This window comes from Chlorocebus sabaeus, chromosome 4 (assembly GCF_047675955.1).
Source record: "Chlorocebus sabaeus isolate Y175 chromosome 4, mChlSab1.0.hap1, whole genome shotgun sequence".
NCBI lineage: Eukaryota > Metazoa > Chordata > Mammalia > Primates > Cercopithecidae > Chlorocebus > Chlorocebus sabaeus.
In genome coordinates, this window is record NC_132907.1 from 47,659,745 (window position 1) to 47,676,480 (window position 16,736).

Consider the following 16,736-nt stretch of genomic DNA (forward strand, 5'->3'; position numbering starts at 1 on the left):
AAGAAGCTCTGAGAAAATTCTCTGTGTTCTGTTAATTCATCTCACACAGTTACACCTTTCCCTTCAGGAAGCCTTTCGGTAGTACTGTTCTTGTGCAATTGGCAAAGGGATATGTGGAAGCTCGTAGAGGGCTATGGTGAAAAAGGAAATATCTTCCGTTCAAAACTGGAAAGAAGCTTTCTGAGAAACTGCTCTGTGTTCTGTTAATTCATCTCACAGTGATACATCTTTCCCTTCAAGGAGTCTCTCGCTGAGGCTGTTCTTGTGGAATTGGCAAAGGGATATTTGGAAGCCCATAGAGGGCTATGGTGAAAAAGGAAATAACTTCCGTTCAAAACTGGAAAGAAGCTTTCTGAGAAACTGCTCTGTGTTCTGTTAATTCATCTCACAGAGTTACATCTTTCCCTTCAACAAGCCTTTCGCTAAGGCTGTTCTTGTGGAAGTCGCAAAGGGATATTTGGAAGCCCATAGAGGGCTATGGTTCGAAAGGAAATTTCTTCCGTTCAAAACTGGAAAGAAGCTTTCTGAGAAACTGCTCTGTGTTCTGTTATTTTATCTCACAGAGTTACATCTTTCCCTTCAAGAAGCCTTTCGCTAAGGCTGTTCTTGTGTTATTCGCAAAGGGATATTTGGAAGCCCCTAGAGGGCTATGGTGAAAAAGGAAATATCTTCCGTTCTAAACTGGAAAGAAGATTTCTGAGAAACTGCTCTGTGTTCTGTTAATTCATCTCACAGAGTTACATCTTTCCCTTCAAGAAGCCTTTCGCTAAGTCTGTTCTTTTGGAACTGGCAAAGGGATATTAGGAAGCCCATAGAGGGCTACGGTGAAAAAGGATATATCTTCCGTTCAAAACTGGAAAGAAGTTCTGAGAAAATTCTCTGTGTTCTGTTTATTCATCTCACAGAGTTACATCTTTCCCTTCAGGAAGCCTTTCGGTAAGACTGTTCTTGTGGAATTGGCAAAGGGATATTTGGAAGCACTTAGAGGGCTATTGTGAAAAAGGAAATATCTTCCGTTCAAAACTTGAAAGAAGCTTTCTGAAAAACTGCTCTGTGTTCTGCTAATTTATCTCACAGAGTTACATCTTTCCCTTCAAGAAACCTTTCGCTAAGACTGTTCTTGTGGTATTCGCAAAGAGATATTTGGAAGCCCATAGAGGGCTATGGTGAAAAAGGAAATATCTTCCGTTCAAAACTGGAAAGAGATTTCTGAGAAACTGCTCTGTGTTCTGTTAATTCATCTCACAGAGTTACATCTTTCCCTTCAAGAAGCCTTTCGCTAAGGGTGTTCTTGTGGAACTGGCAAAGGGATATTTGGAAGCCCCTAGAGGGCTACAGTGAAAAAGGAAATATCTTCCGTTCAAAACTGGAAAGAAGCTTTCTGAGAAACTGCTCTGTGTTCTGTTAATTCATCTCACAGAGTTACATCTTTCCCTTCAAGAAGCCTTTCGCTAAGGCTGTTCTTGTGGAAGTCGCAAAGGGATATTTGGAAGCCCATAGAGGGCTATGGTGAGAACGGAAATTTCTTCCGTTCAAAACTGGAAAGAAGCTTTCTGAGAAACTGCTCTGTGTTGTGTTATTTTATCTCACAGAGTTACATCTTTCCCTTCAAGAAGCCTTTCGCTAAGGCTGTTCTTGTGGTATTCGCAAAGGGATATTTGGAAGCCCCTAGAGGGCTATGGTGAAAAAGGAAATATCTTCCGTTCTAAACTGGAAAGAAGATTTCTGAGAAACTGCTCTGTGTTCTGTTAATTCATCTCACAGAGTTACATCTTTCCCTTCAAGAAGCCTTTCGCTAAGGCTGTTGTTGTGGAACAGGCAAAGGGATATTTGGAAGCCCATAGAGGGCTACGGTGAAAAAGGAATATCTTCCGTTCAAAACTGGAAAGAAGCTTTCTGAGAAACTGCTCTGTGTTCTGTTAATTCATCTCACAGAGTTACATCTTTCCCTTCAAGAAGCCTTTCGCTAAGGCTGTTCTCGTGGAAGTCGCAAAGGGATATTTGGAAGCCCATAGAGGGCTATGGTGAGAACGGAAATTTCTTCCGTTCAAAAGTGGAAAGAAGCTTTCTGAGAAACTGCTCTGTGTTCTGTTATTTTATCTCACAGAGTTACATCTTTCCCTTCAAGAAGCCTTACGCTAAGGCTGTTCTTGTGGAATTGGCAAAGGGATATTTGTAAGCCCATAGAGGGCTATGGTGAAAAAGAAATATCTTCCGTTCAAAACTGGAAAGAAGCTCTGAGAAAATTCTCTGTGTTCTGTTAATTCATCTCACACAGTTACACCTTTCCCTTCAGGAAGCCTTTCGGTAGTACTGTTCTTGTGCAATTGGCAAAGGGATATGTGGAAGCTCCTGGAGGGCTATGGTGAAAAAGGAAATATCTTCCGTTCAAAACTGGAAAGAAGCTTTCTGAGAAACTGCTCTGTGTTCTGTTAATTCATCTCACAGTGATACATCTTTCCCTTCAAGGAGTCTCTCGCTGAGGCTGTTCTTGTGGAATTGGCAAAGGGATATTTGGAAGCCCATAGAGGGCTATGGTGAAAAAGGAAATAACTTCCGTTCAAAACTGGAAAGAAGCTTTCTGAGAAACTGCTCTGTGTTCTGTTAATTCATCTCACAGAGTTACATCTTTCCCTTCAACAAGCCTTTCGCTAAGGCTGTTCTTGTGGAAGTCGCAAAGGGATATTTGGAAGCCCATAGAGGGCTATGGTTAGAAAGGAAATTTCTTCCGTTCAAAACTGGAAAGAAGCTTTCTGAGAAACTGCTCTGTGTTCTGTTATTTTATCTCACAGAGTTACATCTTTCCCTTCAAGAAGCCTTTCGCTAAGGCTGTTCTTGTGTTATTCGCAAAGGGATATTTGGAAGCCCCTAGAGGGCTATGGTGAAAAAGGAAATATCTTCCGTTCTAAACTGGAAAGAAGATTTCTGAGAAACTGCTCTGTGTTCTGTTAATTCATCTCACAGAGTTACATCTTTCCCTTCAAGAAGCCTTTCGCTAAGTCTGTTCTTTTGGAACTGGCAAAGGGATATTAGGAAGCCCATAGAGGGCTACGGTGAAAAAGGAAATATCTTCCGTTCAAAACTGGAAAGAAGTTCTGAGAAAATTCTCTGTGTTCTGTTTATTCATCTCACAGAGTTACATCTTTCCCTTCAGGAAGGCTTTCGGTAAGACTGTTCTTGTGGAATTGGCAAAGGGATATTTGGAAGCACTTAGAGGGCTATTGTGAAAAAGGAAATATCTTCCGTTCAAAACTTGAAAGAAGCTTTCTGAAAAACTGCTCTGTGTTCTGCTAATTTATCTCACAGAGTTACATCTTTCCCTTCAAGAAACCTTTCGCTAAGACTGTTCTTGTGGTATTCGCAAAGAGATATTTGGAAGCCCATAGATTTCTATGGTGAAAAAGGAAATATCTTCCGTTCAAAACTGGAAAGAGATTTCTGAGAAACTGCTCTGTGTTCTGTTAATTCATCTCACAGAGTTACATCTTTCCCTTCAAGAAGCCTTTCGCTAAGGGTGTTCTTGTGGAACTGGCAAAGGGATATTTGGAAGCCCCTAGAGGGCTACAGTGAAAAAGGAAATATCTTCCGTTCAAAACTGGAAAGAAGCTTTCTGAGAAACTGCTCTGTGTTCTGTTAATTCATCTCACAGAGTTACATCTTTCCCTTCAAGAAGCCTTTCGCTAAGGCTGTTCTTGTGGAAGTCGCAAAGGGATATTTGGAAGCCCATAGAGGGCTATGGTGAGAACGGAAATTTCTTCCGTTCAAAACTGGAAAGAAGCTTTCTGAGAAACTGCTCTGTGTTGTGTTATTTTATCTCACAGAGTTACATCTTTCCCTTCAAGAAGCCTTTCGCTAAGGCTGTTCTTGTGGTATTCGCAAAGGGATATTTGGAAGCCCCTAGAGGGCTATGGTGAAAAAGGAAATATCTTCCGTTCTAAACTGGAAAGAAGATTTCTGAGAAACTGCTCTGTGTTCTGTTAATTCATCTCACAGAGTTACATCTTTCCCTTCAAGAAGCCTTTCGCTAAGGCTGTTGTTGTGGAACAGGCAAAGGGATATTTGGAAGCCCATAGAGGGCTACGGTGAAAAAGGAATATCTTCCGTTCAAAACTGGAAAGAAGCTTTCTGAGAAACTGCTCTGTGTTCTGTTAATTCATCTCACAGAGTTACATCTTTCCCTTCAAGAAGCCTTTCGCTAAGGCTGTTCTCGTGGAAGTCGCAAAGGGATATTTGAAAGCCCATAGAGGGCTATGGTGAGAACGGAAATTTCTTCCGTTCAAAAGTGGAAAGAAGCTTTCTGAGAAACTGCTCTGTGTTCTGTTATTTTATCTCACAGAGTTACATCTTTCCCTTCAAGAAGCCTTACGCTAAGGCTGTTCTTGTGGAATTGGCAAAGGGATATTTGTAAGCCCATAGAGGGCTATGGTGAAAAAGAAATATCTTCCGTTCAAAACTGGAAAGAAGCTCTGAGAAAATTCTCTGTGTTCTGTTAATTCATCTCACACAGTTACACCTTTCCCTTCAGGAAGCCTTTCGGTAGTACTGTTCTTGTGCAATTGGCAAAGGGATATGTGGAAGCTCGTAGAGGGCTATGGTGAAAAAGGAAATATCTTCCGTTCAAAACTGGAAAGAAGCTTTCTGAGAAACTGCTCTGTGTTCTGTTAATTCATCTCACAGTGATACATCTTTCCCTTCAAGGAGTCTCTCGCTGAGGCTGTTCTTGTGGAATTGGCAAAGGGATATTTGGAAGCCCATAGAGGGCTATGGTGAAAAAGGAAATAACTTCCGTTCAAAACTGGAAAGAAGCTTTCTGAGAAACTGCTCTGTGTTCTGTTAATTCATCTCACAGAGTTACATCTTTCCCTTCAACAAGCCTTTCGCTAAGGCTGTTCTTGTGGAAGTCGCAAAGGGATATTTGGAAGCCCATAGAGGGCTATGGTTCGAAAGGAAATTTCTTCCGTTCAACACTGGAAAGAAGCTTTCTGAGAAACTGCTCTGTGTTCTGTTATTTTATCTCACAGAGTTACATCTTTCCCTTCAAGAAGCCTTTCGCTAAGGCTGTTCTTGTGTTATTCGCAAAGGGATATTTGGAAGCCCCTAGAGGGCTATGGTGAAAAAGGAAATATATTCCGTTCTAAACTGGAAAGAAGATTTCTGAGAAACTGCTCTGTGTTCTGTTAATTCATCTCACAGAGTTACATCTTTCCCTTCAAGAAGCCTTTCGCTAAGTCTGTTCTTTTGGAACTGGCAAAGGGATATTAGGAAGCCCATAGAGGGCTACGGTGAAAAAGGATATATCTTCCGTTCAAAACTGGAAAGAAGTTCTGAGAAAATTCTCTGTGTTCTGTTTATTCATCTCACAGAGTTACATCTTTCCCTTCAGGAAGCCTTTCGGTAAGACTGTTCTTGTGGAATTGGCAAAGGGATATTTGGAAGCACTTAGAGGGCTATTGTGAAAAAGGAAATATCTTCCGTTCAAAACTTGAAAGAAGCTTTCTGAAAAACTGCTCTGTGTTCTGCTAATTTATCTCACAGAGTTACATCTTTCCCTTCAAGAAACCTTTCGCTAAGACTGTTCTTGTGGTATTCGCAAAGAGATATTTGGAAGCCCATAGAGGGCTATGGTGAAAAAGGAAATATCTTCCGTTCAAAACTGGAAAGAGATTTCTGAGAAACTGCTCTGTGTTCTGTTAATTCATCTCACAGAGTTACATCTTTCCCTTCAAGAAGCCTTTCGCTAAGGGTGTTCTTGTGGAACTGGCAAAGGGATATTTGGAAGCCCCTAGAGGGCTACAGTGAAAAAGGAAATATCTTCCGTTCAAAACTGGAAAGAAGCTTTCTGAGAAACTGCTCTGTGTTCTGTTAATTCATCTCACAGAGTTACATCTTTCCCTTCAAGAAGCCTTTCGCTAAGGCTGTTCTTGTGGAAGTCGCAAAGGGATATTTGGAAGCCCATAGAGGGCTATGGTGAGAACGGAAATTTCTTCCGTTCAAAACTGGAAAGAAGCTTTCTGAGAAACTGCTCTGTGTTGTGTTATTTTATCTCACAGAGTTACATCTTTCCCTTCAAGAAGCCTTTCGCTAAGGCTGTTCTTGTGGTATTCGCAAAGGGATATTTGGAAGCCCCTAGAGGGCTATGGTGAAAAAGGAAATATCTTCCGTTCTAAACTGGAAAGAAGATTTCTGAGAAACTGCTCTGTGTTCTGTTAATTCATCTCACAGAGTTACATCTTTCCCTTCAAGAAGCCTTTCGCTAAGGCTGTTGTTGTGGAACAGGCAAAGGGATATTTGGAAGCCCATAGAGGGCTACGGTGAAAAAGGAATATCTTCCGTTCAAAACTGGAAAGAAGCTTTCTGAGAAACTGCTCTGTGTTCTGTTAATTCATCTCGCAGAGTTACATCTTTCCCTTCAAGAAGCCTTTCGCTAAGGCTGTTCTCGTGGAAGTCGCAAAGGGATATTTGGAAGCCCATAGAGGGCTATGGTGAGAACGGAAATTTCTTCCGTTCAAAAGTGGAAAGAAGCTTTCTGAGAAACTGCTCTGTGTTCTGTTATTTTATCTCACAGAGTTACATCTTTCCCTTCAAGAAGCCTTACGCTAAGGCTGTTCTTGTGGAATTGGCAAAGGGATATTTGTAAGCCCATAGAGGGCTATGGTGAAAAAGAAATATCTTCCGTTCAAAACTGGAAAGAAGCTCTGAGAAAATTCTCTGTGTTCTGTTAATTCATCTCACACAGTTACACCTTTCCCTTCAGGAAGCCTTTCGGTAGTACTGTTCTTGTGCAATTGGCAAAGGGATATGTGGAAGCTCGTAGAGGGCTATGGTGAAAAAGGAAATATCTTCCGTTCAAAACTGGAAAGAAGCTTTCTGAGAAACTGCTCTGTGTTCTGTTAATTCATCTCACAGTGATACATCTTTCCCTTCAAGGAGTCTCTCGCTGAGGCTGTTCTTGTGGAATTGGCAAAGGGATATTTGGAAGCCCATAGAGGGCTATGGTGAAAAAGGAAATAACTTCCGTTCAAAACTGGAAAGAAGCTTTCTGAGAAACTGCTGTGTGTTCTGTTAATTCATCTCACAGAGTTACATCTTTCCCTTCAACAAGCCTTTCGCTAAGGCTGTTCTTGTGGAAGTCGCAAAGGGATATTTGGAAGCCCATAGAGGGCTATGGTTCGAAAGGAAATTTCTTCCGTTCAAAACTGGAAAGAAGCTTTCTGAGAAACTGCTCTGTGTTCTGTTATTTTATCTCACAGAGTTACATCTTTCCCTTCAAGAAGCCTTTCGCTAAGGCTGTTCTTGTGTTATTCGCAAAGGGATATTTGGAAGCCCCTAGAGGGCTATGGTGAAAAAGGAAATATCTTCCGTTCTAAACTGGAAAGAAGATTTCTGAGAAACTGCTCTGTGTTCTGTTAATTCATCTCACAGAGTTACATCTTTCCCTTCAAGAAGCCTTTCGCTAAGTCTGTTCTTTTGGAACTGGCAAAGGGATATTAGGAAGCCCATAGAGGGCTACGGTGAAAAAGGATATATCTTCCGTTCAAAACTGGAAAGAAGTTCTGAGAAAATTCTCTGTGTTCTGTTTATTCATCTCACAGAGTTACATCTTTCCCTTCAGGAAGCCTTTCGGTAAGACTGTTCTTGTGGAATTGGCAAAGGGATATTTGGAAGCACTTAGAGGGCTATTGTGAAAAAGGAAATATCTTCCGTTCAAAACTTGAAAGAAGCTTTCTGAAAAACTGCTCTGTGTTCTGCTAATTTATCTCACAGAGTTACATCTTTCCCTTCAAGAAACCTTTCGCTAAGACTGTTCTTGTGGTATTCGCAAAGAGATATTTGGAAGCCCATAGAGGGCTATGGTGAAAAAGGAAATATCTTCCGTTCAAAACTGGAAAGAGATTTCTGAGAAACTGCTCTGTGTTCTGTTAATTCATCTCACAGAGTTACATCTTTCCCTTCAAGAAGCCTTTCGCTAAGGGTGTTCTTGTGGAACTGGCAAAGGGATATTTGGAAGCCCCTAGAGGGCTACAGTGAAAAAGGAAATATCTTCCGTTCAAAACTGGAAAGAAGCTTTCTGAGAAACTGCTCTGTGTTCTGTTAATTCATCTCACAGAGTTACATCTTTCCCTTCAAGAAGCCTTTCGCTAAGGCTGTTCTTGTGGAAGTCGCAAAGGGATATTTGGAAGCCCATAGAGGGCTATGGTGAGAACGGAAATTTCTTCCGTTCAAAACTGGAAAGAAGCTTTCTGAGAAACTGCTCTGTGTTCTGTTAATTTATCTCACAGAGTTACATCTTTCCCTTCAAGAAACCTTTCGCTAAGACTGTTCTTGTGGAATTGGCAAAGGGATATTTGGAAGCCCATAGAGGGCTATGGTGAAAAAGGAAATATCTTCCGTTCAAAACTGGAAAGAAGCTCTGAAAAAATTATCTGTGTTCTGTTAATTCATCTCACAGAGTTACATCTTTCCCTTCAGGAAGCCTTACTTTAAGACTGTTCTTGTGGAATTGGCAAAGGGATATTTGGAAGCCCGTAGAGGGCTATGGTGAAAAAGGAAATATCTTCCGTTCAAAACTGGAAAGAAGCTTTCTGAGAAACTGCTCTGTGTTCTGTTAATTCATCTCACAGAGTTACATCTTTCCCTTCAATAAGCCTTTCGCTGAGGCTATTCTTGTGGAATTGGCAAAGGGATATTTGGAAGCCCATAGAGGGCTATGGTGAAAAAGGAAATATCTTCCGTTGAAAACTGGAAAGAAGCTTTCTGAGAAACTGCTCTGTGTTCTGTTAATTCATATCACAGAGTTACATCTTTCCCTTCAAGAAGCCTTTCGCTGAGGCTATTCTTGTGGAATTGGCAAAGGGATATTTGGAAGCCCATAGAGGGCTACGGTGAAAAAGGAAATATCTTCCGTTCAAAACTGGAAAGAAGCTTTCTGAGAAACTGCTCTGTGTTCTGTTAATTCATCTCACAGAGTTACATCTTTCCCTTCAAGAAGCCTTTCGCTAAGGCTGTTCTTGTGGTATTCGCCAAGGGATATTTGGAAGCCCATAGAGGGCTATGGTGAAAAATGAAATATCTTCCGTTCAAAACTGGAAAGAAGATTTCTGAGAAACTGCTCTGTGTTCTGTTAATTCATCTCACAGAGTTACATCTTTCCCTTCAAGAAGCCTTTCGCTAAGGGTGTTCTTGTGGATTTGGCAAAGGGATATTTGGAAGTCCATAGAGGGCTATGGTGAAAAAGGAAATATCTTCCGTTCAAAACTGGAAAGAAGCTTTCTACGAAACTGCTCTGTGTTCTGTTAATTCATCTCACAGAGTTACATCTTTCCCTTCAAGAAGCCTTTTGCTAAGGCTGTTCTTGTGGAATTGGCAAAGGGATATTTGGAAGCCCATAGAGGGCTATGGTGAAAAAGGAAATATCTTCCGTTCAAAACTGGAAAGAAGCTTTCTGAGAAACTGCTCTGTGTTCTGTTAATTCATCTCACAGAGTTACATCTTTCCCTTCAAGAAGCCTTTCGCTAAGGCTGTTCTTGTGGAATTGGCAAAGGGATATTTGGAAGCCCATAGAGGGCTATTGTGAAAAAGGAAATATCTTCCGTTCAAAACTTGAAAGAAGCTTTCTGAGAAACTGCTCTGTGTTCTGCTAATTCATCTCACAGAGTTACATCTTTCCCTTCAAGAAGCCTTTCGCTAAGACTGTTCTTGTGGTATTCGCAAAGGGATATTTGGAAGCCCATAGAGGGCTATGGTGAAAAAGGAAATATCTTCCGTTCAAAACTGGAAAGAGATTTCTGAGAAACTGCTCTGTGTTCTGTTAATTCATCTCACAGAGTTACATCTTTCCCTTCAAGAAGCCTTTCGCTAAGGCTGTTCTTGTGGAACTGGGAAAGGGATATTTTGAAGCCCATAGAGGGCTACAGTGAAAAAGGAAATATCTTCCGTTCAAAACTGGAAAGAAGCTTTCTGAGAAACGGCTCTGTGTTCTGTTAATTCATCTCACAGAGTTACATCTTTCCCTTCAAGAAGCCTTTCTCTAAGGCTGTTCTTGTGGAATTGGCAAAGGGATATTTGGAAGCCCATAGAGCGCTACGGTGAAACAGGAAATTTCTTCCGTTCAAAACTGGAAAGAAGCTTTCTGAGAAACTGCTCTGTGTTCTGTTAATTCATCTCACGGAGTTACATCTTTCCGTTCATGAAGCCTTTCGCTAAGGCTGTTCTTGTGGAATTGGCAAAGGGATATTTAGAAGCCCATAGAGGGCTATGGTGAAAAAGGAAATATCTTCCGTTCAAAACTGGAAAGAAGCTTTCTGAGAAACTGCTCTGTGTTCTGTTAATTCATCGCACGGAGTTACATCTTTCCCTTCAAGAAGCCTTAAGCTAAGGCTGTTCTTGTGGAATTGGCAAAGGGATATTCGGAAGCCCATAGAGGGCTATTGTGAAAAAGGAAATATCTTCCGTTCAAAACTGGAAAGAAGCTCTGAGTAAATTCTCTGTGTTCTGTTAATTCATCTCACAGAGTTACATCGTTCCCTTCAGGAAGCCTTTCGGTAAGACTGTTCTTGTGGAATTGGCATAGGGATATTTGGAAGCCCGTAGAGGGCTATGGTGAAAAAGGAAATATCTTCCGTTCTAAACTGGAAAGAAGCTTTCTGAGAAACTGCTCTGTGTTCTGTTAATTCATCTCACAGAGTTACATCTTTCCCTTCAAGAAGCCTTTCGCTGAGGCTGTTCTTGTGGAATTGGGAAAGGGATATTTGGAAGCCCGTAGAGGGCTATGGTGAAAAAGGAAATATCTTCCGTTCAAAACTGGAAAGAAGCTTTCTGAGAAACTGCTCTGTGTTCTGTTAATTCATCTCACAGAGTTACATCTTTCCCTTCAAGAAGCCTTTCGCTAAGGGTGTTCTTGTGGAACTGGCAAAGGGATATTTGGAAGCCCATAGAGGGCTACAGTGAAAAAGGAAATATCTTCCGTTCAAAACTGGAAAGAAGCTTTCTGAGAAACTGCTCTGTGTTCTGTTAATTCATCTCACACAGTTACATCTTTCCCTTCAACAAGCCTTTCGCTAAGGCTGTTCTTGTGGAAGTCGCAAAGGGATATTTGGAAGCCCATAGAGGGCTATGGTTAGAAAGGAAATTTCTTCCGTTCAAAACTGGAAAGAAGCTTTCTGAGAAACTGCTCTGTGTTCTGATATTTTATCTCACAGAGTTACATCTTTCCCTTCAAGAAGCCTTTCGCTAAGGCTGTTCTTGTGTTATTCGCAAAGGGATATTTGGAAGCCCCTAGAGGGCTATGGTGAAAAAGGAAATATCTTCCGTTCTAAACTGGAAAGAAGATTTCTGAGAAACTGCTCTGTGTTCTGTTAATTCATCTCACAGAGTTACATCTTTCCCTTCAAGAAGCCTTTCGCTAAGTCTGTTCTTTTGGAACTGGCAAAGGGATATTAGGAAGCCCATAGAGGGCTACGGTTAAAAAGGAAATATCTTCCGTTCAAAACTGGAAAGAAGTTCTGAGAAAATTCTCTGTGTTCTGTTTTTTCATCTCACAGAGTTACATCTTTCCCTTCAGGAAGCCTTTCGGTAAGACTGTTCTTGTGGAATAGGCAAAGGGATATTTGGAAGCCCGTAGAGGGCTATGGTGAAAAAGGAAATATCTTCCGTTCTAAACTGGAAAGAAGCGTTCTGAGAAACTGCTCTGTGTTCTGTTAATTCATCTCACAGAGTTACATCTTTCCCTTCACGAAGTCTTTCAGTAAGACTGTTCTTGTGGAATTGGCAAAGGGATATTTGGAAGCCCGTAGAGGGCTATGGTGATAAAGGAAATATCTTCCGTTCAAAACTGGAAAGAAGCTTTCTGAGAAACTGCTCTGTGTTCTGTTAATTCATCTCACAGAGTTACATCTTTCCCTTCAAGAAGCCTTTCGCTAAGGCTATTCTTGTGGAATTGGCAAAGGGATATTTGGAAGCCCATAGAGGGCTATGGTGAAAAAGGAAATATCTTCCGTTCAAAACTGGAAAGAGATTTCTGAGAAACTGCTCTGTGTTCTGTTAATTCATCTCACAGAGTTACATCTTTCCCTTCAAGAAGCCTTTCGCTAAGGGTGTTCTTGTGGAACTGGCAAAGGGATATTTGGAAGCCCCTAGAGGGCTACAGTGAAAAAGGAAATATCTTCCGTTCAAAACTGGAAAGAAGCTTTCTGAGAAACTGCTCTGTGTTCTGTTAATTCATCTCTCAGAGTTACATCTTTCCCTTCAAGAAGCCTTTCGCTAAGGCTGTTCTTGTGGAAGTCGCAAAGGGATATTTGGAAGCCCATAGAGGGCTATGGTGATAAAGGAAATATCTTCCGTTCAAAACTGGAAAGAAGCTTTCTGAGAAACTGCTCTGTGTTCTGTTAATTCATCTCACAGAGTTACATCTTTCCCTTCAAGAAGCCTTTCGCTAAGGCTGTTCTTGTGGAAGTCGCAAAGGGATATTTGGAAGCCCATAGAGGGCTATGGTGAAAAAAGAAATATTTTCCGTTCAAAACCGGAAAGAAGCTTTCTGAGAAACTGCTCTTCGTTCTGTAAATTCATCTCACAGAGCTACATCTTTACCTTCAAGAAGCCTTTCGCTAAGGCTGTTCTTGTGGAATTGGCAAAGGGATATTTGGAAGCCCATAGAGGGATATGGTGAAAAAGGAAATATCTTCTGTTCAAAACTGGAAAGAAGATTTCCGAGAAACTGCTCTGTGTTCTGTTAATTCATCGCACAGAGTTACATCTTTCCCTTTAAGAAGCCTGTCGCTAAGGCTGTTCTTGTGGAATTGGCAAAGGGATATTTGGAAGCCCACAGAGGGCTATGGTTAAAAAAGAAATATCTTCCGTTCAAAACCGGAAAGAAGCTTTCTGAGAAACTGCTCTGTGTTCTGTTAATTCATCTCACAGAGCCACATCTTTCCCTTCATGAGCCCTTTCGCTAAGGCTGTTCTTGTGGAATTGGCAAAGGGATATTTGGAAGCCCATAGAGGGCTATGGTGAAATAAGAAATATCTTCCCTTCAAAACTGGAAAGAAGCTTTCTCAGAAACTGCTCTGTGTTGTGTTAATTTATCTCACAGAGTTACATCTTTCCCTTCAAGAAGCCTTTCGCTAAGGCTGTTCTTGTGGAATTGGCAAAGGGATATTTGGAAGCCCATAGAGGGCTATGGTGAAAAAGAAATATCTTCCGTTCAAAACTGGAAAGAAGCTCTGAGAAAATTCTCTGTGTTCTGTTAATTCATCTCACAGAGTTACATCTTTCCCTTCAAGAAGCCTTTCGCTAACGCTGTTCTTGTGGAATTGGCAAAGGGATATTTGGAAGCCCATAGAGGGCTATGGTGAAAAAGGAAATATCTTCCGTTCAAAACTGGAAAGATACTTTCTGTGAAACTGCTCTGTGTACTGTTAATTCATCTCACAGAGTTACATCTTTGCCTTCAAGAAGCCTTTCGCTAAGGCTGTTCTTGTGGAATTGGCAAAGGGATATTTGGAAGCCCATAGAGGGCTATGGTGATAAAGGAAATATCTTCCGTTCAAAACTGGAAAGAAGCTTTCTGAGAAACTGCTCTGTGTTCTGTTAATTCATCTCACAGAGTTACATCTTTCCCTTCAAGAAGCCTTTCGCTAAGGCTGTTCTTGTGGAATTGGCAAAGGGATATTTGGAAGCCCATAGAGGGCTATGGTGAAAAAAGAAATATTTTCCGTTCAAAACCGGAAAGAAACTTTCTGAGAAACTGCTCTGCGTTCTGTAAATTCATCTCACAGAGCTACATCTTTCCCTTCAAGAAGCCTTTCGCTAAGGCTGTTCTTGTGGAATTGGCAAAGGGATATTTGGAAGCCCATAGAGGGATATGGTGAAAAAGGAAAAATCTTCCGTTCAAAACTGGAAAGAAGATTTCGGAGAAACTGCTCTGTGTTCTGTTAATTCATCTCACAGAGTTACATCTTTCCCTTCAAGAAGCCTGTCGCTAAGGCTGTTCTTGTGGAATTGGCAAAGGGATATTTGGAAGCCCATAGAGGGCTATGGTTAAAAAAGAAATATCTTCCGTTCAAAACCGGAAAGAACCTTTCTGAGAAACTGCTCTGTGTTCTGTTAATTCATCTCACAGAGCTACATCTTTCCCTTCATGAACCCTTTCGCTAAGGCTGTTCTTGTGGAATTGGCAAAGGGATATTTGGAAGCCCATAGAGGGCTATGGTGAAATAAGAAATATCTTCCGTTCAAAACTGGAAAGAAGCTTTCTCAGAAACTGCTCTGTGTTCTGTTAATTTATCTCACAGAGTTACATCTTTCCCTTCAAGAAGCCTTTCGCTAAGGCTGTTCTTGTGGAATTGGCAAAGGGATATTTGGAAGCCCATAGAGGGCTATGGTGAAAAAGAAATATCTTCCGTTCAAAACTGGAAAGAAGCTCTGAGAAAATTCTCTGTGTTCTGTTAATTCATCTCACAGAGTTACATCTTTCCCTTCAAGAAGCCTTTCGCTAACGCTGTTCTTGTGGAATTGGCAAAGGGATATTTGGAAGCCCATAGAGGGCTATGGTGAAAAAGGAAATATCTTCCGTTCAAAACTGGAAGGAAGCTTTCTGAGAAACTGCTCTGTGTTCTGTTAATTCATCTCACAGAGTTACATCTTTCCCTTCAAGAAGCCTTTCGCTAAGGCTGTTCTTGTGGTATTCGTAAAGGGATATTAGGAAGCCCATGGAGGGCTATGGTGAAAAAGGAAATATCTTCCGTTCTAAACTGGAAAGAAGATTTCTGAGAAACTGCTCTGTGTTCTGTTAATTCATCTCACAGAGTTACATCTTTCCCTTCAAGAAGCCTTTCGCTAAGGGTGTTCTTGTGGAACTGGCAAAGGGATATTTGGAAGCCCATAGAGGGCTACAGTGAAAAAGGAAATATCTTCCGTTCAAAACTGGAAAGAAGCTTTCTGAGAAACTGCTCTGTGTTCTGTTAATTCATCTTACAGAGTTACATCTTTCCCTTCAGGAAGCCTTTCGGTAAGGCTGTTCTTGTGGAAGTGGCAAAGGGATATTTGGAAGCCCATAGAGGCCTATGGTGAGAAAGGAAATTTCTTCCGTTCAAAACTGGAAAGAAGCTTTCTGAGAAACTGCTCTGTGTTCTTTTAATTCATCTCACAGAGTTACATCTTTCCCTTCAAGAAGCCTTTCGCTAAGGCTGTTCTTGTGGAATTGGCAAAGGGATATTTGGAAGCCCATAGAGGGCTATGGTGAAAAAGAAATATCTTCCTTTCAAAACTGGAAAGAAGCTCTGAGAAAATTCTCTGTGTTCTGTTAATTCATCTCACAGAGTTACATGTTTCCCTTCAGGAAGACTTTCGGTAAGACTGTTCTTGTGGAATTGGCAAAGGCATATTTGGAAGCTCGTAGAGGGCTATGGTGAAAAAGGAAATATCTTCCGTTCAAAACTGGAAAGAAGCTTTCTGAGAAACTGCTCTGTGTTCTGTTAATTCATCTCACAGAGTTACATCTTTCCCTTCAAGAAGCCTTTCGCTAAGGCTATTCTTGTGTAATTGGCAAAGGGATATTTGGAAGCCCATAGAGGGCTATGGTGAAAAAGGAAATATCTTCCGTTCAAAACTGGAAAGAAGCTTTCTGAGAAACTGCTCTGTGTTTTCTTAATTCATCTCACAGAGTTACATCTTTCCCTTCAAGAAGCCTTTCGCTGAGGCTGTTCTTGTGGAATTGGCAAAGGGATATTTGGAAGCCCAAAGAGGGCTATGGTGAAAAAGGAAATATCTTCCGTTCAAAACTGGAAAGAAGCTTTCTGAGAAACTGCTCTGTGTTCTGTTAATTCATCTCACAGAGTTACATCTTTCCCTTCAAAAAGCCTTTCGCTAAGGCTGTCTTGTGGTATTCGCAAAGGGATATTTGGAAGCCCATAGAGGGCTATGGTGAAAAAGGAAATATCTTCCGTTCAAAACTGGAAAGAAGATTTCTGAGAAGCTGCTCTGTGTTCTGTTAATTCATCTCACAGAGTTACATCTTTCCCTTCAATAAGCCTTTCGCTAAGGGTGTTCTTGTGGAACTGGCAAAGGGATATTTGGAAGCCCATAGAGGGCTACAGTGAAAAAGGAAATATCTTCCGTTCAAAACTGGAAAGAAGCTTTCTGAGAAACTGCTCTGTGTTCTGTTAATTCATCTCACAGAGTTACATATTTCCCTTCAAGAAGCCTTTCGCTAAGGCTGTTCTTGTGGAAGTGGCAAAGGGATATTTGGAAGCCCATAGAGGGCTATGGTGAGAAAGGAAATTTCTTCCGTTCAAAACTGGAAAGAAGCTTTCTGAGAAACTGCTCTGTGTTCTGTTAATTCATCTCACAGAGTTACATATTTCCCTTCAAGAAGCCTTTCGCTGAGGCTGTTTTTTTGGAATTGGCAAAGGGATATTTGGAAGCCCATAGAGGGGTATGGTGAAAAAGGAAATATCTTCCGTTCAAAACTAGAAAGAAGCTTTCTGAGAAACTGCTCTGTGTTCTGTTAATTCATCTCACAGAGTTACATCTTTCCCTTCAAGAAGCCTTTCGCTGAGTCTGTTCTTGTGGAATTGGCAAAGGGATATTTGGAAGCCCATAGAGGGCTATGGTGAAAAAGGAAATATCTTCCGTTCAAAACTGGAAAGAAGCTTTCTGAGAAACTGCTCTGGGTTCTGTTAATTCATCTTACAGAGTTACATCTTTCCCTTCAGGAAGCCTTTCGCTAAGGCTGTTCTTGT